We start from the raw sequence: 14988 nt of genomic DNA on the forward strand, positions 1-14988 counted from the left end.
ATTGTACCTAGAGAGCCTATCTTCTTACATGACAAGCAAATCAAGTCACATCACAGAACTATGTCAAGACTAATACAAATTAGATGTAGGTATGTTGCTGCTTTTCATCTACCTTATAATAGAAATGAGAGCTAGTATTTAGTGAATTATTTCTGTGGTGTCTGGCATGGTTCTAAGGAACACTCATATTAACCCAATCCTCATAACAATCCAGTGAGGTAGGATATAGTCTTATCCTCATTTTTCAAGTAAAGAAACAGATTAAGAGAGGTTAAGCAACTTGACATAAGTCACACAGCTAAAAGTCCAAACAAAACAAGGAAAACCCAGTTATTTTGTTTTCTTCTGAAATGCAGAAGAGATGAAATAATTTTTTTGTTTACTTTACAAAATCAAACAGTTTGCATAATTTATTGTGAGAATGGATGCAGTTTGTTTTTTGCTTTCTTAGAGGAAGAGGCAAGTAATAGATTTCTGGTTGATGCCTTTAAGTAAAATTAGAAAAATGCAGTTTCATAACCTAGAATTGGTTAACAAGTTTCTTTTGCATTTTGATTTTGGCTCATGAATCTTTACATGAGTTTAAGACTATTTAGATATTCGTTTTTTGTTATTTTTAAATAATATTGGGTTTGAACACAATGCAAATGTGTTTTTAAGGGAACATACACAAAATATATTTTTGCTTAAAGCTACTTATTAGCACAATTTGTCCCATCTTGGAAACTCAGAATAAGACTGCCTCCATCAACCATTTAAAAATCCACTTTAACTGGTTCACCATCAGGGAAAGCATACCTTTTAGACTATTTTAAAAAAAGCTTCAGTAGTCATTCTTTGCCACAGGCGGCAGTGTTATCCAGCTTAGGAACCAAAAATGTAAGTAATATTGTAAGCTTGTTTATATTTCATAAAAGTATGCATGTTATTTGAATTTGAAGTTTTATTTTATTCCAGATTTTATCAGAAAATTTCTAAAAGCTAATTTTAGCTTTAATATACTACTTTATTAAATATCTAGTTTAGGTAGTGAGTTTTGTAAGCCGAGACTTCCCAAATTCTATTTCTAAAACTTCAAAATGTACATGCATTGTCTGCTCTACCAAAATGTCTTGAATTAATATAACATATGAAGCAACCCCTCAGAGATCTAAAACTATGAACGTATTTACACATTTAAAGTCTAATGACTATAATATATACAATCCCCTTTTCCTGTAGGTGCTAAATAAAACCTAGTATTCTGAATTCTGACACTTTTAGTAGCAGAATGTATTGAATCATGAGATAACAAAGTATGTTACCTGCAGCAAATTTGTATGGGTGTGTAGCAACCTCAATTCTTGCTTCCCCAGAAGAAAGAATTAGACTGAGGGGCATAAGGTAGAAGAAGAAACCAAGGCAAGTTTTACGGCAGGAGTGAAAGTTTATTAAAAGCTTGAGAGGCCGGGTGTGGTGTCTCAGGCCTGTAACCCCAGTACTTTGGGAGGCCAAAGTGTGTGGATCACTTGAGGTCAGGAGTTTGAGACCAGCCTGGCCAACATGGTGAAACTCTGTCTGTATTAAAAATACAAAACATTAGCCAGGCGTTGTGGTGGGTGCCTGTAATCCTAGCTACTTGTGAGGCTGAGGCAAGAGAATTGCTTAAACCTGGGAGGCAGAGGTTGCAGTGATCTATCACGATCACGCCACTGCACTCTAGCCTGGGTAACAGAGTGAGACTATCTTAAAAAAGAAAAAAAAAGCTTTAGAACAGGAAGTAAAGTACACTTGGAAGAGGGCCAAGCAGGCGACTTGACAGATAAAATGCAGGGTTTGATCATTCTGTAACTGCTTCCTTTTTCCTTCTGACAGAGTGGGGGTGGTGGTGGTGGTGGTGGTTCTGTGGGTCTTGGACTCTTGCTAGCGGTCAGGGCAAGAAGGCTCAATGGGTTAGTTAAAGTGGTATCTAGCCAGGTCCAAGGAAGACAGGGGCAGAATTATGCCTCTGTTGTGTCCCGCTGATGAGTAGTCTAGGGTTTCTCTGTAGAAGGGTGACTCTTGAATATTGAGAGGACGGTATCCCTCACTGTGGATCATTTGGAGCTTGATGGCCTGAAGACAAGAGGAGACAAATTAGGTTATTATTTAGAAGACTGGCAAAACAAAATAATAGGCTGAAGATAGGTCAAAAAAATCCTGAGGCTACCGACATGCTGTAGTCATGAGTTAGATGCATGAGGTTGCTAGCTGATTTCAATATGTTCCCAGAATTAGACTATTGGTCCACATTTTTGCGTTATCCATCCCCTTTGTTTCTTTTGAGCTGCAGACAGAGATCACTAGTTGGTTCACAGGAATAAGCAGGATTCGTCTAAATTGCAGCCAAAAACTCAAAAACAACTAATGAGTCTAGAATCTTTTAACAGGAGTGCAATATTTATTTAAATATATTTTTCTATCTCCAGTCCTCATTTGTATTAAAAACAAATCATGATAAGACGGATTTGTTTGGAAAATAAGCTTTAGTCTTATTATACTTGGCTTGATTATTTGCATAAAGCACAGCAAGAATAATTGTTTGCCATATAAGCTCCTTTTAAAATTGGCTTTGATGGAACTTTGTTCCATAAGCAATCTCAGATAAGACTTTTTAAAAGCCTAATTAAACCCAGCCATAGGTGGGTGCCATCAAATACCTGTATGAGTTGGGTAAATTACTCTCCTCTTGAGGTCCCAAGATAACTTGGGGTCCCTGGGCCTATCAGAAAGTGACATTCTTTACTGACCACAGGTTAGTAACAATGAACAAGGACTGTGTATACAAGATATGGGGCCAGTTTTCCCAAGGGATTTTTATTGGCTGTATAAGTAAAATTTGATTCCTTAAAAGAAAGCATGCCATGTCAGTTGAAGATTTGGTAAAATAATTAGTGGCTCCAATTGTGTCCTATTACAAAAGAAAACAGATTCTTATTGGACTTATAAAAATAACTATATTGTTATAAGTTAAGAATATTCACAAATGGTTTCCAAGTTCTTGAGAAATCAGGTAGAGAGGTATTAATATGCTCCAAATTTTATTTATAAGATATAATGTACGCAATTGTTAAAAGGTCAAAATAGCTCAAAAGAAATGTTTTCTTGACTCTCAAGGAATCAATAACATTTTAAGCAAAAAGTCATTAAAGGATTATTTCAGTCTTCTATTAATTCAGTGCATGCAGTCCTGTTCTGCTTGATATTCACGAACATTTTAGATCTCCATGAGAGTTTTGAAAGTGTTTTCCTCTTTTCTAATGTCACAATCTCCAAAGTTATCAGAAATCTGAATTTGAGAGCACCTGTTAAAGTTCTATAGCTTATTATAAAACCACATTTTAAAGAGAATTAAAACAAGACAACAATCGTCTGTGGATAACAAAAAGTCTTAGGGCAGCAAGAGTCAAAGACAAAATTGAAAAGAAATGGGTTACCTCTGTGGCACACAATAACATAACATATACTAAGTTGTATCAGAATTACAGGAGTTTTTCATAACTTTGAAACACATACCAGTAACACATTTATACAAATACAGTCTAAAGAAAGCCATATTTTACCTTTACATTAGTGTACTAATTAGTGTACTATTGATGTCAAACCAGTTCTTAATAAAATCTTATAGATAAATCTATATTATCTTAATCAGTTTGAACATAAGGTAAGATTCTTATAAAACTTTTATAACCCTTTACAATTTTCTGTTAAAGAGCAGAACAGTGCTTTAAGAAATTCATGTTGTGCTTTTGTTCCAATGTTCAATTTACAGATGAACTGAATAATACCTCTTTAATTTTAGCTAATATGTTTGCATGCAGAATTTCTTTTACAAGATTAGTCTTTCACAAACCATCCACAATTTTGTCAAATCTTCAGCTTTATCCTATCTAGAGTAAAACAGTCCTTTAACTCTTTAGGCAAAAAGAAATCCACATTTCCCATGCCTTCTTATGATCTTTTACCAAAAGCATATTCTACATTCCTTACACACTTTGCATGTAAAACTGTTTTTCCAGTAGTTGCAAATGCATATTACACTGTTAACTCTTAGAAAATTTTACTTATGGTGAAAAATCTGGTAAGTAAGCAATTCTAATTATGTCCTAGGTGTGGAGCCTAGGACACCAGGCAGAAGTGCAGATAAGGTTTGATTCCTTCCGGCATAGCTAGGGAGCATGGCTAACTTTATATGTCCCCAGGCCTTAACTAGAATTTAATGGCTTTAAAGCAGGAAAGTTGTACAGTTATTAAGAACCGTAGTAGATGGCTGACTAGAAGCTGTGACGTTTGGAGGCTCCCATCGAAAAAAAAACAATAAGCATGTGAATCCTTCACCGACAATCAAGGTATCCAGGTTCTCTCATCAAAATTGACTAGAAGCCTGGTGTGACCCATAGAGAGAAGGAAGAGCAGTGTGGTGTGGTGGCCCACCTAAGAGTCACACGAGGAGGGGGAGCCCCCTCCCTCCAGCCAAGGGAGGTAGTGAGTGAGGGTGCTACCCGGCCAGGGAAGCTGTGCTTTTTCCATGAAACTGTGCAACCTATGGATCAGAAGATCCCACTTGCAAACCCACACCACAGAGGCCTAGCATTCCAATCCCAGAACCTGCAGATTCTTACAGCCTCTCAGCAGGAATCTGCTTAAGCCTACTGAACCCCCCGGCTTGGGGTGGCCAGCACTGGCTGTGGCTGCATGCTGTCTAAGCTGTGCAAACTCCTTGGGGGTGGGACAGCGGCCAGCACTGGGACTCGGAACTGCCTAATATGCTAAGGTCCCTGGATAGGGGAAGGGCGCCCCCCATTTCTATAGCTCCAGGCTGTGCTTTTCCCCCGCTGGAGCCAGAGAGGCCAGATGCCTTGGTCCCAAGGCTTGTCCACAGAGCCCAACACACCGGCAGTGGCATTCTGTAGCCAGCATGCCTCTTCAGGCCTAAACCCAACCTGTCCTTCTTGAGTGGGCAGGGCTTCCCTGCAGGATCCTCAATAACTCCAGCCAGAGGCTCAGGGGCAGAATTCAGATCACTCTGGGCCTAACCCACTAGGGGGAAGGGTGGCCGCCATCTCTGCGGACAAGCAGACTTAGCCTCTCCTCCTGGTGGGTCTGAGGAATCCAGGCAACCTAGATGAGTGGGTTTCCTCCCAGCAAAATGCACCCTCTCCATCAAGGGACAAGGTGCTTTGTAAAATGAGTCCTGTTCCCCATGACACCCAACTGAGTGAGACCCTCCAACAGGGGTTGTCAGACCCTCTATACAGGAGCAATCCTACTAGCATCAGGTTGGTGCCCCTTGAGGTCAGTGGTCCCAGAAGAAGGAGCAGGCACTCATCTCTGCTGCTTTCCAGCCTCCTTGAATGACATCTCCAGGCAAAGGAACAAATCAGATGAATAGGGCCTGAAGTGAACCCACAGCAAACCGCAACAGCCCTATGGAAGAGGGACCAGACTATTGAAATAAAAACAAACAGAAAGTGACAACAAGAGCATCAACAATAACAACAGCAAAAAGGCTCCCAGAAAAACCCCATCCAAGGATCAGCAGCCTCCAAGACCAAAACTAGACAAACTCATGAATATGAGAATCAATAAAAAATGATGAAAACCCAAAAGGCCAGAGTGCCTCTTCTCCTCCAAATGATCTCAATGTCTCTCTATCAAGGGGCAGAACTGGATGGAGGATCAGATGGATGAATTGACAGAAGTACGCTTCAGAAGATGAATGATAAACTACGATGAGCTAAAAGCATGTTCTAACCCAATGCAAAGAAGCTAAGAACCTTGATAAAACATTAGAGGAATTGCTAACTAGAGTAACCAGTTTAGAGAGGAAAATAAACAACCTGATCTAACTGAAAAACACAGCATAAGAACTTTGTGAAATTCAACAGCCAAATCGACCAAGCAGAAGAAAGGATATCAGAGCTGGTTTTTTGAAAAAATTAACAAAACAGATACATCACTAGCTAGAGTAGTAAAGAAGAAGAGAGAGGAATCAAATAGACACAATAAAAAATGATAAAGGGGATATCACCACTGAGCCCACAGAAGTACAAACTACCATCAGAGAATACTATAAACATCTCTATGCAAATAAACTACAAATTTAGAAGAAACGAATAAATTCCTGGATGCATACACCATCCCAAGACTAAACCAGAAAGTCGAATCCCTGAATAGACCAATAACAAACTCTGAAATTAAGGCAGTAATTAATACCCTACCAGCCAAAAAGAAGCCCAGGACCAGACTGCTTTACAGCTGAATTCTACCAGAAATACAAAGAGGACCTGGTAGCTTTCCTTCTGGAACTATTCCAAACTGAAAAAAGGAGACTCCTCCTAACTCATTCTATGAAGCCAGCATCATGATGATGCCAAAACCTGGCAGAGACACAACATAAAAAGAAAATTTCAGGCCAATAACTCTGATGAACATCAATGTAAAAATCCTCAATAAAATACTGGCAAACTGAATCCAGAAGGACATAAAAAAACTTATCCACCATGATAAAGTTGGCTTCATCCCTGGGATGCAAGACTGGTTCAACATATGCAAATCAGTAAACATAGTCCATCTCATAAACAGAAAAAAGAAAAAAACCACATGATTATCTCAATAGATGCAGAAAAGGCCTTTGATAAAATTCAACATCCCTTCGTGTTAAAAACTCTCAATAAACTAGGTATTGTGGAACATATCTCAAAATAATAAGAGCTATTTATGAGAAACCCACAGACAATATCATTAAATGGGCAAAAGCTAGAAGCATTCCCTTTGAATATCAGCAGAAGACAAGGATGCCCTCTCTCGCCACTTCTATTAAGCATAGTATTGGAAGTTCTGGCCAGGGCAATCAGGCAAAAGAAAGAAAGAAAGAGTATTCCAATAGGAAGAAACGAAGTCAAGCTGTCTCTGTTTGCAGGTGACATGATTTTATATTTAGAAAACCTCATCATCTCAGCCCCAAAACTTCTTGAATTTATAAGCAACTTCAGCAAAGTCTCAGGATACAAAATCAATGTGAAAAATCGCAAGCATTCCTTTGCAGCAACAATAGGCAAGCAGAGAGTCAAATCATGAATGAAATCCCATTCACAACTGCTACAAAGAGAATAAAATACCTAGGAATACAGCTACCAAGGGATGTGAAAGACCGCTTCAAGTTGAACTACAAACCACTGCTCAAGGGAATCATAGAGGACACAAACAAATGGAAAAACATTCCATCCTCATGGATAGGAAGAATCACTATAATTAAAATGGCCATACTCCCCAAAGTAATTTATAGATTCAATGCTATTCCCATCAAACTATCATTGACATTCTTTATAGAATTAGAAAAAAACTATTTTAAATTTCATATGGAATCAAAGAAGACCCCATATGGCCAATACAATCCTAAGCAAAAAGAACAAAGCTGGAGACATTACACTGCCTGACTTCAAACTATACTAAAAGGCTACAGTAACCAAAAGTGCATGATACTGCTACTAAAACAGACATATAGACCAAAGGAGCAGAACAGAGACCTCAGAAATATTACCACACATCTGCAACCATCTGATCTTTGACAAACCTGACAAAAACAAACAATGGGGAAAGGATCTGCTATGTAGTAAATGGTGCTGGGAAAACTAGCTAGCCATATGTAGAAAAGTGAAACTGGACTCCTTCCTGATACATTATACAAAAATTAACTCAAGATGGATTAAAGACTTAAATGTAAAACCCCAGACTATAGAAACCCTAGAAGAAAACCTAGGCAATACCAACCAGGGCATAGGTACAGGCAAAGACTTCATGACAAAAACGCCAAAAGCAATTGCAACAAAAGCCAAAATTGACAAATGGGATCTAATTAAATGAAAGAGCTTCTTCACAGCAAAAGAAACTAATATCAGTGTGAATAGGCAACCTACAGAATGGGAAAATATTTTTGCAATCTACCCATCTGACAAACATCTAATATCTAGAATTTACAAGTAACTTAAACCTATTTACAATTAAAAAAAACAATGCCATCAAAAAGTGAGCAAAGCATATGAACGGACACTTTTCAAAAGAAGGCATTTCTGCAGCCAACAAACATATGAAAAAGAGGTCAACATCACTGATCATCAGAGAAATGCAAATCAAAACACAATGAAATACCATCTTGTGCCAGTCAAAATGGTGATTATTAAAAAGTGAAGAAACAATAGATACTGGCAAGGCTGTGGAGAAATAAGAAGGCTTTTATACTCTTGGTAAGAATGTAAATTAGATCAAACATTGTGGAAAACAGTGTGGTGACTCCTCAAGCATCTAGAACCAGAAATACCCTTTTACCCAGCAATCCCATTACTGGGTATATACCGAAATTAATATAAATTATTCTACTATAAGGACTCATGCACACATATGTTTATTTCAGCACTATTTATAATAGCAAAGACATGGAGCCAACCCAATTGCCCATCAATGATACATTGGATAAAGAAAGTGGTACATATACACCTTGGAATTCCACGCAGCCATAAAAAGAAGTGAAATCATGCCCTTTGCAGGGACATGGATGTGGCTGGAAGCTATAATACTCAGCAAACTAACACAAGAACAGGACACCAAACCCTGCATGTACTCAACTCATACATGGGAGTTGAACATTGAGAACGCATGGACACAGATAGAGGAGCAACACACACCAGGCCCTTCTGGTGGCTGGGGGATGAGAGAAAGGAACTTGGAGGACAGGTCAATAGGTGCAGCACACCACCATGGCATATGTATACCTATATAGAAACTTGCACCTGCATTTATTTTTGAATAAATAAAGAAAAAATATTAAAAGGAATCATAGTAATGGTTTATGACCTTAAAGCATTTAGTAGACCTAATGCCCTTTAAAATTGTATATTATTTCTTTTTGTTTGCTTTTTTTTTTTATTAATTTCTTCTCCATATTCCTTCTTTTTTTTTATTATACTTTAAGTTCTGGAATACATGTGCTGATCATGCAGGATTGTTACATAGGTATACACATGTCTTGGTGGTTTGCTGCATCCATCCCCTGATCATCTACATTAGGTATTTCTCCTAGTGTGATCCCTCCCCAATCCCTTCACCCCCTGCTATACCTCCCCTAGCTCCCTCACTCCCCAACAGGCCCCAGTGTGTGATGTTCCTCTCCCTGTGCCCATGTGTTCTCATTGTTCAACACCCACTTATGAGTGAGAAAATGAGGTGTTTGGTTTTCTGTTCTTGTGTCAGTTTGCTGAGAATGATGGCTTCCAGCTTCATCCATGTCCTTACAAAGGACATTAACTCATTCTTTTTTATGGCTGCATAGGATTCCATGGTGTATATGTGCCACATTTTCTTTATCCAGTCTATCATTGATGGGCATTTGGGTTGGTTCCAAGTCTTTGCTATTGTAAACAGTGCTGCAATGAACATATGTGTGCCTGTGTCTTTATAATAGAATGATTTCTAATCCTTTGGGTATATACCCAGTAATGGGATTGCTGGGTCAGATGGTATTTCTAGTTCTAGATCTTAAACAATCAGTCAGTTGACTTTGGTACAAGAATTTACCATTTTAGTTTCTTTTTTATACAAAATATCTTTTCTTTATAAGTTTCCTTACCAAAAATTTATCTTTACCTTTATAACCTTTGAATTAGACAAGTCATTTTTCCTCTGTTAGAAAATTAAGCAAACATTTGTTCTACATGTTGTTGTGTGAGTGCTGTGAAGAGAGATCAGATAAAGATGTTTTCTACATACTGTACAAGCTATCCCCACTCAAGAGATTGCTCAGTTAGATTTTTGCTAAGGCTTGTGTGAATAAGTGTGGGCGGCCTAAATGCATGAGGTAGGACTATACAGGTTCAAGTTGTTGGTTAAGAATTTAGGTGGCTTTCCTGGGAGAGACAGCTAGAGGGAAAGAGGAATTCAAAGGTTGGGTAAATACTAATTAGGTACCCATCTTGGAAAGTTTATTTTTGCCAAAAGGGGTGTGATTCTTTTCTTTTAGAGGAAGGAGGTGTCATTTGTCCCCATTACCTGACAGGATTTGGAGAGTTGCTCAGAGAAGACTAGCACAAAATAGGCAGCTCTTAAATCCAAAAGGAAAATTTCTAATTTACTTTCTGTGTCCAGAGTTTCCTTTGGCTTTGTGCTTTGGATAATGATGTATGGTTTGTAAGCTAGCCATAACAAAGAGCCCCTTCAGCTCAAGGCCATCAGGGATTGGTATTCTGTTCCATGGGCCCATCAGCCCTCAGGGCAGTCCTATTTCCAGTGATGGAGCTTGTGACAGAGAGGACTAGCCATGTAGCGCTTTTTCCCATTTATCCCAATGGGGCAATTTGCCTTCCAGTGGCCTGGCTTCTTGCACCAATGGTGGTTACCTAAAGGGGTATTCTGAGGGCAACCTGAAGAGGGCTGGAGAGCTCATAAAGCAGCCAATAGTTAAGCCTGCCTCTGGTCCACGCATTTTTCCTTTTTGTTAGGCCTGTCCTCCTTATTCTGCTCTTGGTTATAAAAGACTGAAGAGGCTAGTCTGAGGACCTCCTGCAGTGGGGCACTGGATTCCAAAGCTGACTTTTATGGTTTCTTCCAAGTTCATTTTCATTTTTTAAGCCAAACAGTACTACAAAGGAAAACTGGGTTTTTGTTTACTTGTTTAAGGTTTGGGGGAATCAAACTTTTCCCAGTTTTGGGAGATGCATCCAAGGAGGATGTCCTGTGGTATGGAGAGGTGTTTACCCATCTACAAAGAGAGAATAGAAGGAGAAAATAAAGGAAAAAGGAAAAAGAATGTGTACCTTCTTACTTTTCTATTATCCTAAATAGGGTATCCTCTATTCGTCTTTAGGGTTCTGGAATGAACCAGTCTCATCATGTATCCTTAATTTTGGTCCTATTTTTTCACAATTACCCAGTTGAGAACAGAGGGGATATTAGAGTGGACAGTGAGCACCTCTTCACCCTTGGGGCTCTGGAATAACCAGTCTTATCGTGTGCCCCTAACCTTTCATCTCTATTCTGATGGTAACCTGTTAGCCTGGGACCAATCTTCATCTCTGTTCTAAGGGTCTCTTGTGCCTGTGGCACTGGGTCAGCCTATATATATCCTTGTCTCCATAACCTTATAGTGAGTCTTGCTCAGAGCATTCTAGCAAGAAAATAATTACCTCTTGTCTCAGATTCCCATTTCCTATGATCTTTAAGGAGATGAAAAGCCTGTTTTTTAAGTAACTGCCACAAAGGGGCTGGACTTCCCTCCCTTTGAATATAACCTTGAAAGTCTTGATGCATGTTGAGAAGGGACTGGAAGTGGTTAGAGAAATGGAGGCTACAGGAGGAAGTGGGAGGCAGAGAGCGGAATTTTCATGGAAAGCCTTCATATGCTTGAAAAACAGCAGCCCTTGGATTGCAAACGGTAAAGTTTATTTGCCCTCTTGACATAATTGAGGGAACTCTTCAAGACTTGGGGATTGAGGTAAGAACTTGTAAATGGCCAAGGAAGGATTTCTCCTCCTCCCAAAGCGGGGGCTAACTCCTAAAAAGCAAGTAGGTGAGTGCCTCAAAGGGCAACAGAGTGAGGCCCTAAGCAGGCAGACAAACTGTTTCAAAAGCCACTGAAAAACTTAGCCCTGGGGCATAACAGGAATGAAAAGTGTATGGTAAGTCAGAAGGAGCTAGGAGAGCTGGGGTTCCAATTAGTGTCTGTTCTGGCAATGTACCAGGACAGAAGGGTTGGAGGTCATTTGAGCTGATAGGTTAAAAACAAGTGTAAATCTCAGGGGATTTCCACAGAGGAGCCCATGTCTTTGCTGCCAAGAGAACGTGGCAAGAGCTACGGGTGCACAAACAACAGGGAGTGTGTGTTTAAGAAGTCGCATGGTATGTGAAGTGTAACTAGAGAAAAGGTAGACTTGCCCTCAAGGTGGACAGTCTGGCAGGTGCACAAGGCCATTTCAAAAAACACACAGAGAGAACAGGAAAATAGGCATTGTGAGTTCTTTGGAAAGAGCTGATTTTAGTTAAATAAGGTGAAGAAACCCCAGACATTGCACCGTTTTAGGCTTTAGCTCTACCACTCTCCTGTGCAGGAAAGCCATTAATATTTCAGTTCTAATCAGTGTGGACCCCAGGGTCCTTCCCACCACCCCTGAAAGCTGCCCATCAGGGTGAGCTAAAAGAGTAGCCAGGGGAGAAGAGAACCATTTGTAGCTGAGAGGAATCATTCTGGGGGTTGGTTAGTAAGCAGGAGAGTGAAAAGGGAAAAGAAAACTACATATGGGGCTTGAATGCTTCTACCCAAAGAATGAAAAGTGTAGAGGTTAAATGTCTCTGGCCAAATAACGTGAAGTGTAGAGGTGTCTTACCACTGGGAAATGTATCCAAGTCACATGGCACCAAGTATGTTAGCAGCAGATTATATCCCAGTCACATGGCGCCAAAGTGTGTTACTGGTGGTGAATCCATATGGGTCTGCAGAACAAAGAATTTGATTGAGAGGCATAAGGCAGAAGGAGAGACTGAGGCAAGTTTTAGAGGAGGAGTGATAGTTTATTAAAAAGCTTTAGAGCAGGAACAAAAGGAATTAAAGTACACTTGGAAGAGGGTCAGGCGGGCAACTTGAGGGATCAAGTACACGATTTGACCTTTGATTTGGGGTTTTATATGTTGGCATACTTCTGGGGTTCTTGTGTCCTTTCTCCCCTGACTTATCTCTGAGGCCACGTGCAGTGGCCTGCTAGCACTTGGGAGGGGCCGCATGTGCAATGGAATCCTATGCATGCTCACTCGAGGCATTTCTTCCCTTACCAGCCAAATGTTACTTGAAGGTCGTATACCAGTTAGACTCCACCATTTTGCCTCATAATGTGCATTCTTGAGCCCACTCACCCAACTTCTGACAGTCAGGAGAGACAGTATTTCAGAGAAACAATTAAAAACCAAGTGACCATCACCTGATGGTCGCCTGACATTCCTGGTGGCTTGGGGGTCTCTACTGCCCTGCTCATGTCTGCCTACCTACCTACTCCAATAGTAGGTAGTCTCTAAAACAATAGTTGGTCATAGCCAGCACCAAGGAAAGACAGTCTCCCAACAGATAGAAAAACCTGAAACTGGTGATCAGCAGCTTCCCAATAAGATCTCAGGAGTTGGGCATATGGTATATGATCTTCCAGGAACATTTGGTTGGTAAGGAAAGAATGCCTCAAGTGAGCATGGGTATAACTCTAGTAAACACACTGCACATGCTCCCTTCCCAACCGCTAGCAGGCCACTGTACATGCGGATAGCCCAGCCGAAGGGAAGAATCGGGGGAGAAGGGACACAAGATCCCAGAAGTATGCCAACATATAAAACCCTAAGTCAAAGGTCAACCCATGTGCTTGATCTTTCAAGTTGCCTATTTGGCCCTCTTTCAGGTATACTTTACTTTCTTTCATTCTCGCTGTAAAGCTTTATAATAAACTTTCACTCCTGTTGTAAAACTTGCCTCAGTTTCTCCTTCTGCCTATTTCCCTCAGTTGAATTATTTCTTCTGAGGAGGCAAGAATTGAGGTTGCTGCAGACGCATATGGATTTGCCAATGGTAACGACTCCAGCTTGGTTTCATCTAAATAGATGCTTACGATTAAGAAAGGCATTTGTATAATTTTCATCTACAGCAAGCAGAGTTTAAATCTCTGAGAATCTCCTTATACTTCAGAGCCAGTATTGTTTTTCCTCTCCCTTTTAAGTTCATATCCTTTTTGGGTACCTCTGTAAGATTCAAACAGGAAGGAAGGGAGAGAAAAGGAAAGGTTAGAGGAAGGAGACCTTAAATCAAGGAGCCAGACCTGAACAGAGCTGACAAATGGGATAGGTTCTGAAATAAAAACTTGAAATGCTTTGGAGACATTCATCCATAAGCAACACTTACTTTTTAAAGTAATATTTACCATATTGTATTTTATTAAAAAATGCATGTTCATTGTGAAAAATATCTATGACAGGTAGACAGAAAATTACCTCTAGAGTTTGTTGTAATTGGAAAAAAGCGTACTCAAGAATTTGAATTTTCTTTTTTTCCAGATATCATCAGCAAATTTCCAATTAGGGGAAAATCTATCTCTTTGGGTTTTGTTTTGTTTTGTTTTGTTTTGTTTTGTTTTTTTCTGAATTTTTGCTTAGCTAAGGGTGGAGATCAGAGACAAAAGATTTTTTGCTTATAAAAGTTATCCAACAGTAACCTTTTGTGAAAGGCAAGATGGATCCAGGGGCTATTCTGGGATAGGGGCTGAGAATGAAATTGTTTTGCAAACAAAAAGAAGAACTTAGCTTCCTCCCAACCCGCTCCCCGCCCCACCCCGGAGTGCAGTCAAGAGAAAGAGGTTGAGGATTCCAGGAACCAACAGAAGAAGGGTTAGATATAAGGTCAGCGCTCTTGGCATGAGGAGCAGAACCTGGCAAAATGATAATAGGTTGAGGCCTAGGGCACAAAACAGCCAGGAATAGGTTATCTTTAAGATGTCAATATTCAGTTTTAAATGGTTTCCTATTTGGTGCTATATGGAAATATGTCTACCTTTTCCCCAATACTTTAGTTAAAGCTGCTTATCACACACCTGCCTTGTATTTGCCAGTAGTGCATTTGGGGACATGAAAATGAAGGGATGAGGATCACATGTGAGTAGAAGTGCTGAAAGAGGACAAAAGTGACAGGAGTTGAATCCAGGGACTGTATCCTGGACTGACTCATGAACAAGCTTGTAAGAAGAAGGCAACCCTGGAGAAGGAAGACTGAGTAAAGAGAATAAATCCTGTTGTTACCTGGGATGGAAACTCAAGACATTTTATTATTACAGGAATAAGTGACTCCAGAAGATTGAAAGACATTTAGGTCACTTACAAAACACGTAAAATAGAAATGAAAAATGGCTTAGGATCCTACCTAGAGAGAACAACTATTTACATTTCAGTGACCAT

The sequence above is a fragment of the Aotus nancymaae genome, unplaced genomic scaffold, assembly GCF_030222135.1.
Source record: "Aotus nancymaae isolate 86718 unplaced genomic scaffold, 86718_ANA_hifiasm-v0.15.2.pri h1tg000004l, whole genome shotgun sequence".
Classification (NCBI taxonomy): Eukaryota; Metazoa; Chordata; class Mammalia; order Primates; family Aotidae; genus Aotus; species Aotus nancymaae.